The sequence below is a fragment of the Balaenoptera acutorostrata genome, chromosome 2 (genome assembly GCF_949987535.1).
Source record: "Balaenoptera acutorostrata chromosome 2, mBalAcu1.1, whole genome shotgun sequence".
NCBI classification, from domain to species: Eukaryota; Metazoa; Chordata; class Mammalia; order Artiodactyla; family Balaenopteridae; genus Balaenoptera; species Balaenoptera acutorostrata.
Window position 1 is genome coordinate 57,263,489 of NC_080065.1, and position 5,780 is coordinate 57,269,268.

Here is a 5,780-nt window from a genome sequence, read left to right on the forward strand (position 1 = left end):
GAGCACTGCTTGGCCTCCTGGCTGCATGGTTTGACTTCTTAGTGTAGGCTGTCTATGTGTACTTTGCCTTTTCACAAAGGGCTCCTGTGTGTTTCTTCCCTCTACTTGATAGAGGATTTCCTCATGTCTATACAGAAGCAGCTGTGATATTTGTAGTGCATGGTTTAACATTAAAAAAGAAGAAAGTAAGCTAGTTTAATGAGAAGAGACACTAATAGCTTTATAGTAGCTTGGTAATGTTTCCTCTTTCCCCTAACTCCCATTGTGATGCCAGGAGGCACCTCCAAATAACAATAATGATGACTGATGATATGGCAATGTCTTCTGGGGCCCATCTATCACATACAAACTCAGTTCAGTGCTGCTTCACTAGCGCTAGATGTGGCCTCTGAGACTAGCATTTGGCTGTGCTCCAATGCCCTTTTCTGGCTTCTGTCCTGGTACTTTATATATGATCTGAAGGTGTTACTGATATAATTTGTCCAGGAGTTATATATGATATCATGCTTACTAACCTAATTTTCCTGTGGTCAGTATAATATAAGAGAAAACCCTAAAAATGAAATGACTGATGATTACATAACTAAATAACATCCTAGAAATAGCTTTGCACGCCTGTGTTTGAGATGAGAGCATATGGTTATCTCTGATTTAGGTTTGCTTCTGAGAGTTAATTTAATTTGGAATGAGAGATCCAGACTAACATTTAGAATCAAACATATGATTATAATTTTAGAATTAAAAAGAGACATGATTCAATCGCTTTTGTGTATTTTGGAGATAAGGTGTTTCAAAGGAGGTAGAGGAAGATCTTGACTTGAGATGTTTTGATACAAGCAGATGTGATGGATTAAAATTAAGGATGGGTTTTAATCACACTGAATGAGAGTGCATTTTCCATGGCTGCTGTGTTGATTTGTGCAGTTTGTTCTAAGCACTTTGAAAATCTACTCTTTCCACCTTTCTCTCCTAAAACCAATCTAGGTGGATGGAATATATCAAGCTACATATCAGTAAAGAGGAATGACTCTTGGAATATAATAAGACTATAAAATAGCTTCATTTGGGAATTTCACTGTATCTAGGTTTATAATAAGAAAAATTCCAAAGCAAAATAACAAATGACCTCAGTGTAAATTTTAAGCCCACATCTTCCATGATTTGCATATAACAAAACAAAAACTGAAGGAGAAAAGGGTCTTTGGGCTCCTTGGAGTTAATAAAATTTGTGTCCTGGTTACATAACCTTGCTCTTTTCAATGAGCTGTGATGAGTCTGGTGAAAAATTCAGGAAAACTAAATTAAATGAAATGTTCTAGAAAATGAGCCAGGACATTAGACTGGATGCGGATGCTTTCTGTTCCTAAAATACCTCATCTTTATTTTTATTCCTCTCATTCTTCAGCTAGTTTGTAGACAAAAAATATTTTCTTGTACAAATGGTTTTTCTCACTCAAAAAAATTGGATATTCCCAGTTGTGCAATAATAATTAAATCAATAATATATAATATGGGCTTCCCTGGTGGCGCAGTGGTTGAGAATCTGCCTGCTAATGCAGGGGACACGGGTTCGAGCCCTGGTCTGGGAAGATCCCACATGCCACGGAGCAGCTGGGCCCGTGAGCCACAATTGCTGAGCCTGCGCGTCTGGAGCCTGTGCCCCGCGACGGGAGGGGCCGCGATAGAGAAAGGCCCGCGCACCGCGATGAAGAGCGGTCCCCGCACCGCGATGAAGAATGGCCCCCGCTTGCCGCAACTGGAGAAAGCCCTCGCACGAACCGAAGACCCAACACAGCCAAAAATAAATAAATAAATAAATAAATTAAAAAAAAAAAATAATAATAATATATAATATGTATTGAGCATCTTCTGTATACTAGATATTATTATTAAATATTTTACATACATGGTTATGAATCCTCACAGCAAATATTAGGTTAGCTAGTATTTTCTCTATTTTATAGACTTGAGAAACAGAGGCTCAGAGAGGTTAAATGTTTAGCTCAGGTTAATACAGCTGGTAAGTGGTAAAGTGGGGATTTGATTAGAGATCTGATTGATTCTCACTCTACAATGCTATACTGCCTCTCCTAATAATATATAGTACTGTTTATCAGTTTACAGTAAACAAGTACATCACACGATCTTGGTTAATTCAATAATAACCTTGCAGAGGTTATTTCTGCTTTAAAGTTGAGGAATTAAGAAACAAAAATCCAGACAACTGAGTGATGTGCCGAGTTTACTCAGTTAGAAAGAGGCACAGTTTGGACTGAACTTAAGTCCTCTGCATCTTTATCCATGTCACTTTCACCATACAACATCAGCTTGGCCACAGGTTTACAAATTGGCAGGAAATATTAGGTATGAATGCTATTTCCAAGTAGTAAATGTTGCTGTTCCTTCAAAAATGATCAAAAATATTAAAAGGAGGAACCACTTAGCAAATAAGTACTACTGACCTGTTTCTTCATTTTGCAGTCAGTGGAATTTAAGTTTAGTTCAATCTTTGGTTCTAGTCAAAGAAGCACACCAAGTGTATGTTTAAGAAGACTTCCTTTTTTTTTTAACATCTTTATTGGAGTATAATTGCTTTACAATGGTGTGTTAGTTTCTGCTTTATAACAAAGTGAATCAGTCATACATATACATATGTCCCCATATCTCTTCCCTCTTGCATCTCCCTCCCTCCCACTCTCCCTATCCCACCCCTCTAGCTTCCTTCAAAAGCTACGTTCCTGTAGCAAAGAAGCAAACAAAGAACAGAGAGGAGTCCATGGCTCTAAAAAAAAATTTTGCAGTCCTGGGATGCAGTGTATAAAACCTGAAATAAATACATCTGAGTTTGGAAAATCAACTCCTGAGAGTAGGTGGCACAACTACACAGGACTGTAACTCAGCGATTGATGTTTTCTGGTTGAAGGACAGTAGTGTGTGTAGTGAGTGCTGTTCTAGAGGATTAGCTTGGACGATCAGTAAAGCCATAGATGTCTTATTGAGAATGAATGTTGGTTGTATGACCAGGTTCCTCTTAATGCAACTGTTGTAATTGTGTGTGTACAGGGAGAAGTTTGGGTAGAGGGAAAGGAAAAGGAAACAGAGTAGAACTATGAAGTGAGAGAGAGAGAGAGGAGAAGACCTCTTAAAGAAGACAATGTGCATTATTTGACCTTGATTTTACCTCGCATTCTTCTCAACTTGCTGAAAATGGAAGGCTGCTGTTGCTGATGAGCTGTCAAATTCAATTATCACTTTACTAGATTTCTCTGTAGCTTTTTGAATCTGTTGACCATCTTTCATCTTTTGATCAAATACATTTCCCTTGGTTTCTTCGTACCCTATTTCTTCATTTGTAATCTCCTTTTCAGGCTACTTTCATCTATGTATTCCTTAAATGTTCTAGTTCTCCCCAAATAAATCAGTAATATAACAAATCCTGTATACTTTATGACATAAATTCAAATATCATTTGTAATAATAAATGTAAATGGACATACTCTGCTATTAAAAGACACAGACTCTCAAAATAAAATATAATAAAAACATTAAAAATAAAAAGAAGGACAGAGTTGTATTAGGCAAATGCTAACAAATCAGAATTAGGAATTGCCATGCTAGCATAAAAATAAAATTTAAGTAGAAATTACTACAAAAAACTAAGAGCATTATATTTTTGTATTGATTGAAGATAAAATTTATGATGAAAATATAGCACTTACCACTATCAAATGCATTTTTGTGTATTGCTTGCTTGTTTTACTGACAGACCACTTTACTGGAATGTAAGCTTCACAAGGACAGGAACATTGCTAGAGATTAAGGAGAAGTTGCCAAACACAATGGAGTACAACTGTAGTGAAAGATTTTTTAACTCAGTCTTTGATTACATAGCCAAAAATCAAACAAAATGAAAAGAGATAGAGGGACTGAATAATTAACAAAGTTGGTACATCAGATGTATCTTGAATGATGTCTCTTGCAGCAGAGAATTAACTAACTTATTTAACAAACACATATTAAGCACCTGCTAGTATATATGGTTCCTAATATCATATAATTTGTGTTTTGTCTAATACAGTGCCTATAAAAACACTTACCTTTCTCATCACTGCCTCATACCCCACATACTTTTGAGGAGGAGATTGTCTTAGAGAAAGTGTCTCCTGCATCCAATCATAATCATTCGCTGCCAGAAGTGAGTTCTGACCATAATATTCACTGATGACTTGCTTTTTATGTGAAAAATGGTAAAATGAATAAGCTTTAAAGTTTAGTGTCTACATGCAGAAAACATGGAAAACAAACTAGTCTGAGACTCTACAAAAACTTAGAAATGAGGGAGAGAAAAGGAATGTTTTAAAATCAGACATTTAAAGGTTGTGGAAAAATGAGAAACCAGCATGAAAATTATAAACCATTCACAAGGGAATGGTTTCAGTAATCACCTCAGCACTAGGCCGATTTCGTAACAACCCATTTTTAATAGAAATTTTAAGATTAGACGTAATTCACACTTATATATTCAAAAGTATGCCCAGAAGGGAACTTTTGGCATGCTTGTCTTGCAATTTTTTTAAGATGACTAAAATAGTTTCTAAAATAATTTGATTCAATTTCATAATAAAAAGCACATAGAGAAGAGATAAGGCAAACGTAAAGTAACAGTAAACATTTGGTATAGACCACTGTGATTCAAGGTAAACAATATTATGATAATAACTAAAGAGTTTTAAATCACAGAATACCATATTCGTCGGCAATGTTAAGTACCAACACATTTGTTGGATGATAAATACAATAAGCATAGGTCAAAAAAGGATTTCTGAAATTATGCAGATTCGTGACTCCAAAAAAATAACTTTACATGGAAGAAAACATAATTTTATAAGGACTTTAAAAAAATTCCCCCCAAAATTGAGGTATAATTCTATTATAGTCCTCATCTAATAGAAAGCGAGTTCATAATTTTATGATTTGATACCCTGATCCCCAAACTGAGATGAAAGTCATTCTTTTTTTCAGTTATGCTACAAAACTCTATGTATTGCGGTGCTTGGGCTAAGTTTAAATACCATATGAATTATTGACGATTGCTTTACTGCATCGTGTATCTAAGGGTTTTAAAAAGTATGCCCCCCTTTGGTCAAAATTGTTATAGAAAATTTTAAAATTATTGGCTAGCCAAAAGAGTGAAATAAATTATTTTCATTAATTAAAAAAAAAAAAGCATATACCAGGGAAACTGACCTAGTCTGAAGGAGATCAGAATTTTTTTCTGAGGAAATAACTTTTTAGCATGAGATCTGAAGGATGTCAGAGTTCAAGTGAATAGTGAGAGAAGACTCTTTTGGGTATGGAAATAATGTGTGCAAAGGACAGAAGTTTGCAACTGATGTATTTCTAGAAGTAGCCATTTTCATCCCTATTGTTAAATTGCAATGATTTTTATATGTTAGATATGTTTTACCTTTTTGATTTTTAGCCAAAAACTTGGGACTTAATTATTAGCTTCTTAGTGACCTGCCATTTATTTGAAGATGTTGACATTTTCACAACAGTATTATAAAAAATGTGATTGCACATTTAACAACCCAGTATTACCTCTTTTGTCCTTGAAAAACCCAGCCAAAGGCGTCATCTCCCTTTTCGCTGTTCAAATCATGTGATCTTTTATCACTTAGCAGAGAAGCAGAGAAGATGTAAGATATGATTCTTTGTGCCAGCAGTGTTCTATTTTACTCTCGTCTTTTCTAAATAGTATATTAGATAACTTAAACCTC